Below are 19245 nucleotides of genomic sequence, written 5' to 3' on the forward strand. Positions count from 1 at the left end.
GATCTGTGATTTGCAATTTGATACAAAATCATATCTTTGTATACTGACATCTTATTTGATTGGCCCTTCAGCTGGCATTTTCACACAATTCCTCAACACTGCATAAAGCAAAAGAGACAGACACATACAGCTTCCAGATTAGGTAGCTACCAGCTACTACACATAGCAAATTCTAAAATTGCATAATTTTATGGGAAAGTGAATTGGTTTACCGATTCTGCCAATACATAAAACACACTTCTGTATACAAATTAGATTTTGAGTCAAGCATTTGAAATGCAAGTTACACCTTGAAGCATTTTTGTCTTGCCTTCACAGTTTTCATCTATTATATGACAATTAAAAGGTTATGTATTGACCAGAAGATTCACATAAGCAATCAATATTGCATGGTATTGGCAACAACTACTAATGGCAACAAGTCATCAACATACAAATAAATATTGTACAACTTGCACCTCAACTATAATATATTCTGAATGACTAAATTGCACTTTAAAAGCTTACATTAATTTTGTTGTTGTGAAATGCACAAAATTTCAAGTATTCAAGTAAACTTTCATTCGAATACTATCATTCAGCTTCTCTTATGATTTGATTCTTACAGAAGAAATTATATTCCACCAAAATTTTGAAAGCCAGTTTGAATGTTAGTTGCAGTACTTTATTTGGAAGTTGTTTTCTTGAGAATCCAAGTCAACTATTTAAGTTAGTATAAATATGATAGATTTTGGTTTCAAAAAAATTTACTGCTAGGCAAAACTAGAGCAAAATTAACCTTGTTTGCCACCTTGAAATCCACCCTTACCAAACATTGATGCTGAATTGAACCCCCTTGAGGTATTTTCAAAATCCTATAGCTATACCTATGAAACAAATAATCACAGTATATGTGTAAACTTATAACCAAGCAGGCAGATACACGAAAGTTAAAATATGAAATATATCATTATGTTCCATTCACCACTTGAGATACTTACCTTGCACTTGACATATGTAGATACCAGAGTATTGATATGTTTACTTCCCAGTAGCCTTTAGATCCTGTTACAGTCTATATATTTATAAACTTTTAACAAGACTAAAGACAACATTCTAAGTCATTATGCTCCTAATTTCCTCAAATCTATTTTCGTCACAAAATGTAAACTTCCTCTGATACATCAATATTACTGTGAATTTGTGAGTCGATTTCTAATTATAAAATCAGTGTAACTTAATAGGAGCGGCTCTTTATATATAATAGAGACTGAACCAATATATTGGTAAAAATCAATCTCCAGCCTTAGGTATGCAAGGCAAAGTACTATAAAGCCTGTACATTATAACCAGAATGATCTATAACAAAGGCATCCATCTGTCAAAATCAGCAAATCTACAAAAGAATACATAAGGCCAGACCCCAATAGACACTCAACAGAATGGACAAACAGGTCTGCAAATATTTGGTGCTCGCAGTTAACAGCTCAAATCAATGCCTGGATCATCGGGTGTTCACTGGCAACACAGCTATATTTCATATGTTCAAGTAAAAAACGCACAATTACATCCATAGTTGTTAACATAGAGACCATTTCTACAATCACTTTATGACGGCCATTATCTTATATTGACAGTAACTATGGGAACGCGGAGAGAATTGACATGCTTCTTTTATTGGTCTGTAATTTCAATTTCATTCCACAGAAATATGTAGGAGTTTTATACTAATTGCATTGGAAATTGCATGTATGTACACAATTAATTAGGTCTAAAATGACAGATAAACAGATAATTACTCTATTATACAACCAAGTTATTTGTTGTTTTTTTCAAGAGCTTATCTACAAGGTTATCCAATTATTGAATTCATGTTATTGCTGAGATGATTTAAATGTAAAACAGACACCCAGCCAATTCTTGTTAGAACCAGATTGCATAAATTGGTTACATATTATTTTGTTCACTTTCGGAACCCATACCCTAAATATCTTAACATATACAGTGTTCGATCTACGATTATTTTTCGTAGGTCCTTTTCAATAGTTTTTGTGAAAACAATGGGTCCCACAGTGTAATGGATACCCATTCCCAGAAATTTCATGGGTCCTTTTAAAATTCTGTGAGTCTAGGACTCGGGATGCGCACCTAGATTTATCACTGCATATATATGGTTTTGGCCCTAAAGACATTACATGCATCATCTTTGGTTTTGACAATGGCAATGTAAACATACTACCCCTGTAAAATTGTACTCCAAAACATATGGTCCCATTAAAATGTTATAGGTCAATCAAAGCATTCAAGCATCTCAGCAATGCTTCTCTTGCTTACCAATAGATAAACCAATCTTGTATCTGGGACAAGGTCACTCAAAGATGTTCAAGGTCATAATCAATAAAAAAAAAATGGGTCCAGTATTCTAGCTTGTTCATATACAAAAAGCATATGCATGCCATAGAATATATACATTAGATGTCTGCATGCTCCCCATTCTGCTATAAATATTCTAGACATTATACCGCTACAAATTTGAAGAAAAAAAAACCCTCCCCTGAATAATGTAAGTCTTAATTTTTTCATTAAAAATGCCTACATGTATATTTATATAATATCATAAAAGAGGTACCCCCAGTAATATATGATAATTATAAGGTCTGTGGACCTTTCGGTTGTTGAGATTTGAGATGAAGAAACTACACATGATGGAAAATTACACAAGAGTAGTACATTCCAGCAGCTAATTTCCCTTTGGCTAAAAATGTAGATTAAGAAATTTAAGTCAAGATTAAGGAAAAGGACATGAATACTGTCCATGTTTCTGCTCACTGCTGCAGGATAAACTTCGCATTCCTGCTATTTCTGTCTTAATTAACCTAAATTGTAGATGTGAGAATGAAATGGAAGACAAGCTTACACATTCTTTACACAACAAGATTACATATTATCTGTATCAGGGCGCCAGCTCCACTACTGACTTAATAGGTTATTGTAAAGTATTGGTTCTTACAAATGTAGATAGTTTGTCTTTGACCAGATTTTTTTCCTGCTTCAGCCAACTTAAATGGTCTCATAATTTATCAATACAACTAAGTTTTGACATTTAACATTTTGAAAATTTACAATTAAGGATGCCTAAGTAAAGTTGATGTCTATCTAATCTGGCAACATGGAAGAACTTACAGTTTGGTAATTTAATTCCCTGCAGAAAATTAGATTTTGTTCAATTTAACTTTCAACAAGAAGTTGGAAGTGTCTTTTTCAATATATATTTTTCTATAATGAAAAGCTTAAGATTTAAAGACAACATACATAAACTGTAACAAAAATGAACTCCTTCCAGGTAGAATACATCATGTATATATATCACTATTTCTGAACTAAATAATTAATTCTTTCTGTTTAATATTATCAATTATTTTTTGTTATCTTTTTGATATGTAATCTGCATGTTTAACATGTTACTGACAGTAACCTTCAAATAATATAGCTTTTAGATAAAAGCCTATAATGTAATCAAATAATATATTCCATTAATCAAATATCATTGACTGAAAAGTGAAAATTTGCTTTCAAGAAAGAGTAATGTGACAATCCCATATTGATTTATCAAATTGGTGACAGTCAAATCAACAAATGTCCTTTCAGATTTTTGAGTAACTTATTGTCCATATAGCAGAGAAATAACATTTTGCTTCTAGACAAAATGAGATCTCATATATACTCTGTCAACATCCATATCTGTCTCCGATACTGGGATTATTAAAGCTTTTCTAAGATTTTACTGAATCCTTATCAATGTTCCTAAAATAGTTTTTTCCATATACAAATTATATTAATATGAGTTGGAGGTGTAATATGAATTCTCTTGGTATATACCCCGCACGAGTATACTCGTGATCAATCGCTATAGCAATATCATCCACATATCAGTATAGAGTAATAAAATTAATGCCAAAAAAATGTATGTTTTGAGATTAAATATTTATATAATGTCACAACTGGATGTCATTGGGAGCAGCATACTTGGTTAGTATAGCTAGGTTTTCATATTGTACAGTGTTTACAAATGCACTGTCAATGGAAAATGTCATACAATTATGTCAGAAATTAGACAAAGATAAGAGTGTAGCGGGATTGGACTAGGTCGATCATTGGTGACTATAAATAGGTAGCTCAGTCGGTAGAGCACTTGGCTAGTGTTCTGAGGGTCCCGGGTTCAAATCCCGGTCTGGCCACTACATTTTCTCCTCTCCTAGTACAGAATACAATCTAATCTAGCTCTCAAGGTTAGTTTTGACAATATATGAATGTACATGTATTTGGTCGTAAACAAGAAACTGTTAGTTGTCTGTTAACAGTAGATCAAATGAAATGAAATAATGTAGTAACTGAATTTTAAGGTTTATCAATCCACAATAGCAGCAGGACACACTATGTCTAGCTGGTAATTATATCTTAACAAACATATATATGATCTATTTGTTCAACTTTACAATTTGTTTGAGAATGGAGGCCTTAATTATTTCTTAATAAGTAGAAATTGCGTGTATATGCAATTTAAAACAAATTAAAGAAGAAAAATATAACAATCTGCATGCATGAATATGTACTTGTCAATCTGAATTCTATATTTGTTATAACCATAATTGGTGACTTTTTTTAATATAATATTGCTTCGCTGTAATGTCATCAATTAAGTTCTACATGATAGAATCAAATCAAAAGGGATATTCTCAACAAGTCACTTTGAAGGTATGTATTATATGTATAACATTAATGATAATTCAAGGTGTTTAAGATTTCACTTGAAGAAAAACAGTCAGCAAGTCTACAAAATAATTGATCTATCTCAAGCCTCATGCTCAATTCGATCCTGACCTTTACATGGAAACCTAAGTGTCTAGTATACACATTGATTTGGATTAAATTGTACAGTTTAGACACTTTGATGTGTGATACCAAATGCCGAAGAAATTCAATGAAGAAACATGTACCACTGCTGAAAGTGGTTCATGTAACACACTATCACAGTGCCTGGTCCTCATGCTATTTACCTAGATCCTTGTATACATAAAAAAGATAATAATGAAATAAAAAATAACGCATTTTATACAGGTTCCAAGATATTTCATATTTAACATTATAATAATCTAAAAATAAATACTTTAATGACCTTAGTTGTCGATGGGCCGTAAAACTCAAACAAACAAACAAACTTGACATTAGTTTTTCACAAAATGGATTGATTCTGTAACTTTAATATTTACTGGTATATGATTATGCTTACTGTATTAGACTCAATAATCGCACCCATCCCTATAACTGTCCATCCTCACTTTTTCAGGCTTCAATTTAAATTTCATTTACTTCAAATTAAATGTAGACTGTTACTCTGAAAACATGCAGTGTTGGTTTTCTTACTGATTTCTTTTGCAAATTGATTGATGGTTTACTTTGCAGAATAATGTTATGAAAGGCAAGTCCAAATTCATTTCTATTAAGCATCCCTTTATTTGCTTCAATTTTTGAAGCATCCTTGGTATTTCTTGGTTCAAATACACAATTCAGTATAACACCCATAATGAACAAATAATTGAAGGACAGCCTCACTGTAGGTGATGTGCATGTAATGCTTGTTTGTGTTTTGGGAGACTGTGGTATGTTAAAAGGTGTTGTGTATCCTTGTAATTAAGTGCACTCTTGCTCATTTTATAGTGCTATCTCACTGAAGCATATACTGCCAAAGATACCCAACAGCACGCCCCACCCACTCACACTTATGACAACAGGCAAACCAATCATGCCACTTCCACTTTAGTTGATCTCTCGGACAAGCTAAATGTGAGTCACAACAACTGACTGTAATAAGTGTATAAGTGATCCCTATATAGACACTGGTTTGACATTAGAATATTTCACCACTTTCACGCCTCAGTGACATTTTATACATACACATTAAGTCCCAAAGGGATTCTGAATTATGCATTGCCTGAACTGATCTGTGGAAAATCTAACACACTATGTCTGTGTATCAATTACATGATAGATTTAAAAAAAATCAATTCAATAATTATCTAAAAAGCAAATCAGGGTAAAATATATATTTCTTGTGCATCAATACATTAAGATATGATAAAATTTCCATGATCAAGTCATTTGTTTCATTTATGTTCATTAGAATTTTAAATGGAAGCATTAAATGACATGGGATATTAGAGGATGTCCACATCAGATAGTAAGAGAAAGAGTAATATTTATATATTTATTGAACCATTTTATTTCGTCTTGAGCTGATGAAGTGTTTGAACTCAATCATCATTTGAAGTGAGATTATATCAACTTGTCTAAAATACAAAACCTTATAAAATATTTTAAACCATGTATTATTGCAGTTGAATGCAAACCTCAATATCTCCAGCCAAGAATTAAAATATGTATACAATAGCTGCTGTAAATTGTCTGTGATATGATATAAATGTATTCTCTGCATTCAAATGACCTCAAATCTTGATAACTGACAAAGATTCAGGAATAGAAGAAACCATTGACTTTTGTTTTTGATTTTTTTCCCCTCATCTTTTCAGTCATTTCAAAGATTTTGCTACCGGTAATTAAAATAAGGACCAGCTTTAGGTAAGATGGAAATTGACACTTTTGCACCTTTGCTTTTCTTGTTTGATCATAAGAAAGTCAATGACAGTCACTGTTGAATTGTTGGTTCACCAAGAGCATAGCAGAGCTTGGATAAACTCTTCCTCATCTTGTTCAATGCACTTTATATACAATACAAAAGCTGTCTATATCAGCTGTTTGTTTATAGTCTCCATAGATCAATACATTATCTAGCTTGATGATGGACACCAACTCCCAGAAGTCCATTTATAACCATATAATATAACAACCCAATAATGTATCAACACTTAGTGTAATTCCCAAATCTCCAAATAAGGGCAATATGCCATTAGCAGCAAGCTTGCTAATTCCCAAGTGCCCAAATAAGGGAATAATAACATATATCTGCTTCTTTAAAATCAAAGGATAAATGTACTACTCAAATTACCCTATTATCATACAATTATGTTATTGAAAAGAACAAACATAAGACATTTGTTATAATTTGAATTTGCCAGTAATAAAAATTGGAATTACTAGTGATCAAATCTGTTAATTTCTTGTGTATGCAATCTTTAAATCACAGTAAATTATTTATACATGTATGACAAAAATGCTTCTTAATGTATCCATAAAAATATTTGGCACCAAAATAATTCATTCCAACATCACCTCAAATGGTTCAGAGTAACTTATTAATGATGTCACATTGAAAGAGTGTATTTTGGACCACAACAACCCAATCATGATATCAAAGTAACACCTTGATATTGCCTAGTATGATCAATGTACACCAAAAGCAAAAAGTATCAGGCATTAAGGAGTTTTCTATTTGAGAATAATTAAGCAGAGATAAGCAAACAAACCATGACAGCATTGTTTGGAAATGGGAAAATCAGTAGATCTGATTTAGAATGGAAAAGACAGCATTGTTTGGAAATGGGAAAATAAGAAATCAGGTTTAGAGTTCTAACTTGTTATCTGTGTGTGTGGAGACATCACTGTATCAGGTACAGAGGGTTTGTTATCTCTGTGTGTGAGGACATCACTGTATCAGGTATAGAGGGTTTGTTATCTCTGTGTGGGTGACATCACTGTATCAGGTATAGAGGGTTTGTTATCTCTGTGTGTGGGGACATCACTGTATCAGGTACAGAGGGTTTGTTATCTCTGTATGTGGGGGACATCACTGTATCAGGTAAAGAGGGTTTATTATCTCTGTGTGAGGGGGGACATCACTGTATCAGGTATAGAGGGTTTGTTATCTCTGTGTGTGGGGACATCACTGTATCAGGTATAGAGGGTTTGTTATCTCTGTGTGTGGGGACATCACTGTATCAGGTATAGAGGGTTTGTTATCTCTGTGTGTGGGGGACATCACTGTATCAGGTATAGAGGGTTTGTTATCTTTGTGTGTGGGGGACATCACTGTATCAGGTATAGAGGGTTTGTTATCTCTGTGTGTGGGGGACATCACTGTATCAGGTATAGAGGGTTTGTTATCTCTGTGTGTGGGGGACATCACTGTATCAGGTATAGAGGGTTTGTTATCTCTGTGTGTGGGGACATCACTGTATCAGGTATAGAGGGTTTGTTATCTCTGTGTGTGGGGACATCACTGTATCAGGTATAGAGGGTTTGTTATCTCTGTGTGTGGGGGACATCACTGTATCAGGTATAGAGGGTTTGTTATCTCTGTGTGTGGGGGACATCACTGTATCAGGTACAGAGGGTTTGTTATCTCTGTGTGTGGGGACATCACTGTATCAGGTATAGAGGGTTTGTTATCTCTGTGTGGGGGACATCACTGTATCAGGTATAGAGGGTTTGTTATCTCTGTGTGTGGGGACATCACTGTATCAGGTATAGAGGGTTTGTTATCTCTGTGTGTGGGGACATCACTGTATCAGGTATAGAGGGTTTGTTATCTCTGTGTGTGGGGGACATCACTGTATCAGGTATAGAGGGTTTGTTATCTCTGTGTGTGGGGGACATCACTGTATCAGGTATAGAGGGTTTGTTATCTCTGTGTGTGGGGACATCACTGTATCAGGTACAGAGGGTTTGTTATCTCTGTGTGTGTGAGGGACATCACTGTATCAGGTATAGAGGGTTTGTTATCTGTGTGTGTGTGGGGACATCACTGTATCAGGTATAGAGGGTTTGTTATCTGTGTGTGGGGGACATCACTGTATCAGGTATAGAGGGTTTGTTATCTCTGTGTGTGGGGGACATCACTGTATCAGGTATAGAGGGTTTGTTATCTCTGTGTGTGGGGGACATCACTGTATCAGGTATAGAGGGTTTGTTATCTCTGTGTGAGGGACATCACTGTATCAGGTATAGAGGGTTTGTTATCTGTGTGTGTGTGTGTGTATGGGGTGTGTTGGGGGGGTCATCACTGTATCAGGTATAGAGGGTTTGTTATCTGTGTTGTGTGGGGGGGGGACATCACTGTATCAGGTATAGAGGGTTTGTTATCTCTGTGTGTGGGGACATCACTGTATCAGGTATAGAGGGTTTGTTATCTCTGTGTGTGGGGGACATCACTGTATCAGGTATAGAGGGTTTGTTATCTCTGTGTGTGGGGGACATCACTGTATCAGGTATAGAGGGTTTGTTATCTCTGTGTGTGGGGGACATCACTGTATCAGGTATAGAGGGTTTGTTATCTCTGTGTGTGGGGACATCACTGTATCAGGTATAGAGGGTTTGTTATCTCTGTGTGTGGGGGACATCACTGTATCAGGTATAGAGGGTTTGTTATCTCTGTGTGTGGGGACATCACTGTATCAGGTATAGAGGGTTTGTTATCTCTGTGTGTGGGGACATCACTGTATCAGGTATAGAGGGTTTGTTATCTCTGTGTGGGGGACATCACTGTATCAGGTATAGAGGGTTTGTTATCTCTGTGTGTGGGGACATCACTGTATCAGGTATAGAGGGTTTGTTATCTGTGTGTGTGGGGACATCACTGTATCAGGTATAGAGGGTTTGTTATCTCTGTGTGTGGGGGGGGGACATAGAGGGTTTGTTATCTCTGTGTGTGGGGACATCACTGTATCAGGTATAGAGGGTTTGTTATCTCTGTGTGTGGGGACATCACTGTATCAGGTATAGAGGGTTTGTTATCTCTGTGTGTGGGGACATCACTGTATCAGGTATAGAGGGTTTGTTATCTGTGTGTGGGGGACATCACTGTATCAGGTATAGAGGGTTTGTTATCTCTGTGTGTGGGGGACATCACTGTATCAGGTATAGAGGGTTTGTTATCTCTGTGTGGGGGACATCACTGTATCAGGTATAGAGGGTTTGTTATCTCTGTGTGTGGGGGACATCACTGTATCAGGTATAGAGGGTTTGTTATCTCTGTGTGTGGGGGACATCACTGTATCAGGTATAGAGGGTTTGTTATTTGTGTGTGTGGGGGGGGACATCACTGTATCAGTTATAGAGGGTTTGTTATCTCTGTGTGTGGGGGGACATCACTGTATCAGGTATAGAGGGTTTGTTATCTCTGTGTGTGGGGGGGGGGGGGTCATCACTGTATCAGGTATAGAGGGTTTGTTATCTCTGTGTGGGGGGGGGGGGACATCACTGTATCAGGTATAGAGGGTTTGTTATCTCTGTGTGTGGGGACATCACTGTATCAGGTATAGAGGGTTTGTTATCTCTGTGTGTGGGGACATCACTGTATCAGGTATAGAGGGTTTGTTATCTCTGTGTGGGGACATCACTGTATCAGGTATAGAGGGTTTGTTATCTCTGTGTGTGGGGGACATCACTGTATCAGGTATAGAGGGTTTGTTATCTCTGTGTGTGGGGACATCACTGTATCAGGTATAGAGGGTTTGTTATCTGTGTGTGTGTGGGGACATCACTGTATCAGGTATAGAGGGTTTGTTATCTGTGTGTGTGTGGGGGGGGGGGGGTCATCACTGTATCAGGTATAGAGGGTTTGTTTCTCTGTGTGGGGGGACATCACTGTATCAGGTATAGAGGGTTTGTTATCTCTGTGTGGGGGACATCACTGTATCAGGTATAGAGGGTTTGTTATCTCTGTGTGGGGACATCACTGTATCAGGTATAGAGGGTTTGTTATCTCTGTGTGTGGGACATCACTGTATCAGGTATAGAGGGTTTGTTATCTCTGTGTGTGGACATCACTGTATCAGGTATAGAGGGTTTGTTATCTCTGTGTGTGTGGGGACATCACTGTATCAGGTATAGAGGGTTTGTTATCTCTGTGTGTGGGGACATCACTGTATCAGGTATAGAGGGTTTGTTATCTCTGTGTGTGGGGACATCACTGTATCAGGTATAGAGGGTTTGTTATCTCTGTGTGTGGGGGACATCACTGTATCAGGTATAGAGGGTTTGTTATCTCTGTGTGGGGGACATCACTGTATCAGGTATAGAGGGTTTGTTATCTCTGTGTGTGGGGACATCACTGTATCAGGTATAGAGGGTTTGTTATCTCTGTGTGTGGGGACATCACTGTATCAGGTATAGAGGGTTTGTTATCTGTGTGTGTGTGGGGACATCACTGTATCAGGTATAGAGGGTTTGTTATCTCTGTGTGTGGGACATCACTGTATCAGGTATAGAGGGTTTGTTATCTCTGTGTGTGGGGACATCACTGTATCAGGTATAGAGGGTTTGTTATCTGTGTGTGGGAGACATCACTGTATCAGGTATAGAGGGTTTGTTATCTCTGTGTGTGGACATCACTGTATCAGGTATAGAGGGTTTGTTATCTGTGTGTGGGGGACATCACTGTATCAGGTATAGAGGGTTTGTTATCTCTGTGTGAGGGGGGACATCACTCTATCAGGTATATAGAGGGTTTGTTATCTCTGTGTGTGGGGGACATCACTGTATCAGGTATAGAGGGTTTGTTATCTCTGTGTGTGGGGACATCACTGTATCAGGTATAGAGGGTTTGTTATCTCTGTGTGGGGGACATCACTGTATCAGGTATAGAGGGTTTGTTATCTCTGGGTGTGGGGGACATCACTGTATCAGGTATAGAGGGTTTGTTATCTCTGTGTGTGGGACATCACTGTATCAGGTATAGAGGGTTTGTTATCTCTGTGTGTGGGGGACATCACTGTATCAGGTATAGAGGGTTTGTTATCTCTGTGTGTGGGGGACATCACTGTATCAGGTATAGAGGGTTTGTTATCTCTGTGTGTGGGGACATCACTGTATCAGGTATAGAGGGTTTGTTATCTGTGTGGGGACATCACTGTATCAGGTATAGAGGGTTTGTTATCTCTGTGTGTGGGGACATCACTGTATCAGGTATAGAGGGTTTGTTATCTCTGTGGGGGGGGGGACATCACTGTATCAGGTATAGAGGGTTTGTTATCTCTGTGTGTGGGGGACATCACTGTATCAGGTATAGAGGGTTTGTTATCTCTGTGTGTGGGGACATCACTGTATCAGGTATAGAGGGTTTGTTATCTCTGTGTGGGGGACATCACTGTATCAGGTATAGAGGGTTTGTTATCTCTGTGTGTGGGGACATCACTGTATCAGGTATAGAGGGTTTGTTATCTCTGTGTGGGGGACATCACTGTATCAGGTATAGAGGGTTTGTTATCTCTGTGTGGGGGACATCACTGTATCAGGTATAGAGGGTTTGTTATCTCTGTGTGGGGGACATCACTGTATCAGGTATAGAGGGTTTGTTATCTCTGTGTGGGGGACATCACTGTATCAGGTATAGAGGGTTTGTTATCTCTGTGTGTGGGGACATCACTGTATCAGGTATAGAGGGTTTTGTTATCTCTGTGTGTGGGGGACATCACTGTATCAGGTATAGAGGGTTTGTTATCTCTGTGTGTGGGGACATCACTGTATCAGGTATAGAGGGTTTGTTATCTCTGTGTGTGGGGACATCACTGTATCAGGTATAGAGGGTTTGTTATCTCTGTGTGTGGGGGACATCACTGTATCAGGTATAGAGGGTTTGTTATCTCTGTGTGGGGGACATCACTGTATCAGGGGGTGGGGGGGCATCATGTATCAGGTATAGAGGGTTTGTTATCTCTGTGTGGGGGACATCACTGTATCAGGTATAGAGGGTTTGTTATCTCTGTGTGGGGGACATCACTGTATCAGGTATAGAGGGTTTGTTATTATCTCTGTGTGTGGGGACATCACTGTATCAGGTATAGAGGGTTTGTTATCTCTGTGTGGGGGACATCACTGTATCAGGTATAGAGGGTTTGTTATCTGTGTGTGGGGGACATCACTGTATCAGGTATAGAGGGTTTGTTATCTCTGTGTGTGGGGACATCACTGTATCAGGTATAGAGGGTTTGTTATCTCTGTGTGGGGGACATCACTGTATCAGGTATAGAGGGTTTGTTATCTCTGTGTGGGGGACATCACTGTATCAGGTATAGAGGGTTTGTTATCTCTGTGTGGGGGACATCACTGTATCAGGTATAGAGGGTTTGTTATCTGTGTGTGGGACATCACTGTATCAGGTATAGAGGGTTTGTTATCTCTGTGTGTGGGGACATCACTGTATCAGGTATAGAGGGTTTGTTATCTCTGTGTGTGGGGACATCACTGTATCAGGTATAGAGGGTTTGTTATCTCTGTGTGTGGGGGACATCACTGTATCAGGTATAGAGGGTTTGTTATCTCTGTGTGTGAGGGACATCACTGTATCAGGTATAGAGGGTTTGTTATCTCTGTGTGTGGGGGACATCACTGTATCAGGTATAGAGGGTTTGTTATCTCTGTGTTATCTCTGTGTGGGGGACATCACTGTATCAGTTATAGAGGGTTTGTTATCTCTGTGTGTGGGGACATCACTGTATCAGGTATAGAGGGTATGTTATCTCTGTGTGTGGACATCACTGTATCAGGTATAGAGGGTTTGTTATCTCTGTGTGTGGGGACATCGCTGTATCAGGTATAGAGGGTTTGTTATCTCTGTGTGTGGACATCACTGTATCAGGTATAGAGGGTTTGTTATCTCTGTGTGGGGGACATCACTGTATCAGGTATAGAGGGTTTGTTATCTCTGTGTGGGGGACATTACTGTATCAGGTATAGAGGTTTTGGTGAGGTTTTGTTATCTCTGTGTGTTGGGGACATTACTGTATCAGGTATAGAGGGTTTGTTATCTTCCACACACAGATAACAAACCCTCTATACCTGATACAGTGATGTCCATACACAGAGATAACAAACCCTCTATACCTGATACAGTGATGTCCCCACACACAGAGATAACAAACCCTCTATACCTGATACAGTGATGTCCCCCACACACAGATAACAAACCCTCTATACCTGATACAGTGATGTCCCCACACACAGAGATAACAAACCCTCTATACCTGATACAGTGATGTCCACACACAGAGATAACAAACCCTCTATACCTGATACAGTGATGTCCCCCACACACAGAGATAACAAACCCTCTATACCTGATACAGTGATGTCCCTCACACACAGAGATAACAAACCCTCTATACCTGATACAGTGATGTCCCCCACACAGAGATAACAAACCCTCTATACCTGATACAGTGATGTCCCCACACACAGAGATAACAAACCCTCTATACCTGATACAGTGATGTCCCCCACACAGAGATAACAAACCCTCTATACCTGATACAGTGATGTCTCCCACACACAGATAACAAACCCTCTATACCTGATACAGCGATGTCCCCACACACAGAGATAACAAACCCTCTATACCTGATACAGTGATGTCCACACACAGAGATAACAAACCCTCTATACCTGATACAGTGATGTCCCCACACACAGAGATAACAAACCCTCTATACCTGATACAGTGATGTCCCCACACACAGAGATAACAAACCCTCTGTACCTGATACAGTGATGTCTCCCACACACAGATAACAAACCCTCTATACCTGATAGAGGAGGGCATCACTGTATCAGGTATAGAGGGTTTGTTATCTGTGTGAGGGGGGACATCGCTGTATCAGTTATAGAGGGGTTTGTTATCTCTGTGTGGGGGACAGCACTGTATCAGGTATAGATGGTTTGTTATCTCTGTGTGGGGGACATCACTGTATCACTGTATTGTTTGATGCTGAACAAAAGATATACTATAATACACCATATTACAGTTTACAGGTACAAGTTACCTGTGTGGGACGATTATTCTTTCTTAGGCCTAATCATCAGATTATAAGTCGTGTAGTAGGAAACATACATACCCCTATATCTGTCACAAAGCGCCTGTATAACCCATATCCTCTCCTCTAGCCGGCTCTCATCAAATGTCTTTCATGATAATAGTGTAACACTGATAGGTCCCCATGATATTTCTTAGAAAACTGACAGATGTAGGTTTTAGAAGATGAAACACGAAGCGATGCCTTTCACACAATGTGTCGTCTGCTCGTCTCGTTTGGAGGCAGACTGCTGCAGTCTCCACATTTCATATTAACACAGGAAATGCACACTCCACAAAGCCACATGCCAAGCGTTCACCCGGCTCATCGGAAGGAAGGGACGTTTTTAAACTGGACCATGCCAAACTTCCCCGCGTTACGTTTCTCAGAGACAATCTTGGTCATTGGAAGGCCATCATGTGGGATTTAATTACAACCGACAAAAATACTGAATAAATCATGTGTACTGTTAGAGTAAAATCAATACTATCGATCAAAACAGCCTAGTGCTGTAATGTGCGAGCACACTTGTACAGAACTGCAAAGCCAAACTACGTACAGCATCACCCAGCCTCCCGCCACTTGTGTCTCGTCAACCTCGAAACCTATAGAGCTACATGTATATAGCTATATCCCCCGAAAACGTCCCGACACGAAAGCTTCAATTCAAGGAACTTCTTCTCGTGAAGTGAAAAAATCTAGACTAGGTCTAGCATATCCAACAGAATCTGCTGTTCACTTGGGCCAAAGTGAGGACCATGCATAAGATAGGGGTATGTACAGTACTTGTGTAGTGTACGTATCTATAACAGATATGATACTATCTGTGTTTCATCGATGTCTTAATTGTGACCTTGAGCATTCATTCAGAATAAATATTAATGATTATGTAGCAGCTGGGGTGAGGATGTTGGACGAATGCAATCAGATTAGCAAGATAAAGCTAAAGAAGTGTAAAAAGAGCAAATACTAGGTCTAAGATACGTGTCAAAGTAAGAGATAATCAATGCGCATTACAAATGAATTAAAACTGTATGTACACTTGGTGAATATATATGATTTTGAAAATAATAGTATGCTATATGCGGTAATTCGCAAACAACTGTTTGTGTAATGCACCGCAAATTTATTTTGACGCCGTAAATTAATAGGAAATGATTCCGTAAGATGCCACTGGTGGATACACCACCAGCAAAGAACATTGATTTGTTGTTTAGGATCAGAGACTTTCAAATTTTGATCTATACTTTATATAATGATTCGTTTTTCTGTATTATACACTCTCATTTTTGAGAAGTACAGAATGATGACGACGACGAAGTTTTGCAGAGGTAGCTGTAGGCTGTTCCTTGTTACAGTGACGTTCAAAAAAGTAGAGTCCGCTAAATTAGGAACAAAAAGCCTAATAATATAGGTAGGTTTAGCGACTACAAGTTTAGACGGCGATACATTAATATGGCTAATAAAAGCATAACAATATAATAGTCACTACAGAAAATATTCATTATTATGTAACATTATATATCGTATGTATGTATGTATAGGCCTGTTATACACCCACAACCAGAGAAAAGAATTACTCTTAAGTCATTATCTTTACGACATTGCGTCAACTCAGGTTATTAATGATATACATGTATTACAGGGCATGTTTAAAAGCCTCCATTGTTGGGGCACATACTACCTTATCCTCTATATTAAATTGTTCGTAAACTTAAAATGCAAAACATTACAGTATTGTCATTAGTTGTACATATAGTGCTAGTACATGTACGACTGGTTCAAAATTTTTATAAGTTGCGAGCAGAATCTGTCATCTGCCAGGTGTCTAAGTGGCCAGTATGACGTCAAAGGGGTAATTACAACTAAACTAATAGCACACTTTGCACGATCTATATTCCGGAAGGAAAGAAGATAATTAACGTTATACAATTTGCAACTAAATTTTATATTGAAAATTTCATATTTTCATACTGTCAGGCCTATCTCGTGTACATATTTTGGTATCATCGGTTACCCGCGTAAACGGAGCGTGGTGCAATCTGATTAAATCACAGATCCATCCTTATAACCACTCCGTTCAATGGAGCAAACGTAGTGATAATAAGGATCTGTATTTTAATCAGATTGAGCGTGGTGGAGTCTAATTGTCAGACACTGGGTTTCCGAGGGTGGTTTTTTGGCAATTTTGTAGTTTTTATCATGATTATAATGTAAATTATTTGATTTTCTTGAAAATGGTTGGAAATCATCGAAGCCAGTATACTTACACTTTACGCGTAAAGCCTATATGTTGTCTGTTCGGTTCACGTGAAACTCACGAGCGGCACGTGTTTCATCAAAACTCGAGTTACGTAATTTGAACTTAAAACTTTTTAACAACTCTTCGTGTCTAATCCAGCTCAGATCCATGTTCGGAGAGTTTCTCTCGGGAGCAACGCGATTTTTGTTCACAACTCTTGAACTAAGGTCTTACCTCCCTCAACTCAACCCGTGAGTTTTACGTGAACTCGTCTATGAGAGCATCAGGATGCAGTACATGTTGAAGTGTCATTGAGCGTCGCGACGTTTGGAAAGCGACGCAAATTCCACACAAAAAATACTGACGTCATCTTCAAAGACAGCAAGTTCTGATTGTAACGTCATTTGTTTGTGAAAGTTACGTCACTTATTTGTGACAAATGACGTAAATAAACATATTGAAACAAATGACGTCAAATGTTACTTGTAGAAATTCCTATTTTCAAAGGAAGGTATTATAAGATAATTTTCATAACCAAGATACTTTCATGATGTACGAGTGTCATGCGGAATGAAACCTCGAATTCTTCACGGGAATATGAAGATGTCAAGATTAGATATTTTTTTCGGACATGCAGAAAAGTAGAAAAGTTGCAATACAATCGTCGTATCAGCGACCACGGATGATGGCTCATCGATTATTGAATTCTTACTCAATAGCCTAGTTGAGATCTCCTGAGAATTTATCATTAAACTTTTGACAATAATTAGAGTATGAGTGTCAACTGGACAACAGCAAATTCAACAAAACGCGTTTCATTATTGTACATTTGGCTTTCATACTCCCATCATTGCCAACTGAATGTAGTTCAATGCAACTTACGCATTTAATACTCAGTTTTCCCAATAACATCTCACTAAAAGCTACCGTTCAACTTTGAGCCATCGGTAGCCCATCACGCACCTCCTACCATCAGTTGCTAGGTTTACCACTACCCCGAGGTCCTCAAGAATGCCCCATTGGGGTATAGGCTTACATCCGATGTCGTCCGTTATTCCTATCCCATTTAATTGATCAGATCGTTTTCAATTTGCGTGCCACACGGGTTGCCTCCAAGACACTAGTAAATATAATTAGCGATCACAACACCACAAATTTGTCAACTATTCTCCAATGTATTCAAATCTCGTGCCAGGATATCAGCTTAGCACAGACACCAACGGGGATGCGCGCCAATTTAAAGCGATGCGAGCTCCCAGCTGAATCTCTTTACCATTATCTATCTTCCCTGGGTTATCAATAGGGTCCAATGAGCCTCAATCGCTCACCTGCTACCAGGTAAATCTTCTCTTCATTCTTGAAAGGTCACTTTTAAAGCAAAGGCCTTCTTAACCTATGTGACCTAGGTGAAAGGTCAATCTCATTCATTTGATCGATAATTGCAGCTAAACCATATCAGCATATATATTGTAGACCCACTAATTTGTACTGTAAACGTACTTAGTTTGCCAAAACCAAAAGAAGATACCTTACAGAGTTTATAACATGGTTTTATGAAGTACTACTAAGTCTGTTGAAATGAATGACCTTGACATTACTAACCCTCTTGCTGCCAGAACTCTATTTGAAATATGTGACAATTGACAACGTTTATTTTTTCCATTAAGTTAAAATTCAATAGACCTCATTTTGGACATTCAACTTGATATGATTAAAGACTTAGACTAAAACGTTTTTCATATAGATAACCACGTCCTTTAATCAAGGTCATGGGGTTCAATAAGCCTACAATCGTCAAAACATTACCACTGGAACAATAAAGAAGAATAAGATAATAAATTTTATATAAACAAACTTCTAGAATTTCATCCTTATCTGCAGCAGGCCCAATGTTTGAAGTCTGGGCCTCTTAGTTATTCAGAAGTTGTTAAAAAAATCAGCCTATTTGAACCCGTGAACTTTGAACAGCCCATTGTCCGGTAACTTTCATGGTCAATGTGATATATTTGATGAAAATTGGTCACACATTATCCAAACATAATAAGGCCCAAATTTTGGGTTTCTAGGTCACTATAGTATCTTAGAAAAAATTAAGCTTTTTGTCCCGGACATTGTATGAAAGCTAAGTCAAGGTCAAGTATTAAAACAAAATTGGTAAATTTTCATTTTAGCGTACGTTTTATTGTAGTAATTTTAACACTGACACTTGTGACTTTAAGGTCG

At 38.2% G+C, this 19245-nt stretch overlaps 1 protein-coding gene across 4 annotated transcripts in view; it reads right to left on the reverse strand.

The window, feature by feature from the left end:
• LOC138322962 (uncharacterized) overlaps positions 1–17394 on the reverse strand; it is a 44350-nt gene extending 26956 nt beyond the window's left edge. The window contains exon 1 of one of the 4 annotated variants that reach the window (XM_069267228.1): positions 17257–17394. The gene's annotated coding sequence lies outside the window, so the exon portion shown is untranslated. Of the gene's footprint in view, positions 1–980; positions 1136–14822; positions 15552–17256 lie in introns of those variants that run through there. The other 3 variants (XM_069267230.1, XM_069267227.1, XM_069267229.1) reach the window with 3 other exon arrangements.
• Between the last annotated feature and the right edge of the window lie 1851 nt (positions 17395–19245).

The sequence above is a fragment of the Argopecten irradians genome, chromosome 5 (assembly GCF_041381155.1).
Source record: "Argopecten irradians isolate NY chromosome 5, Ai_NY, whole genome shotgun sequence".
In the NCBI taxonomy this organism is placed as follows: Eukaryota; Metazoa; Mollusca; class Bivalvia; order Pectinida; family Pectinidae; genus Argopecten; species Argopecten irradians.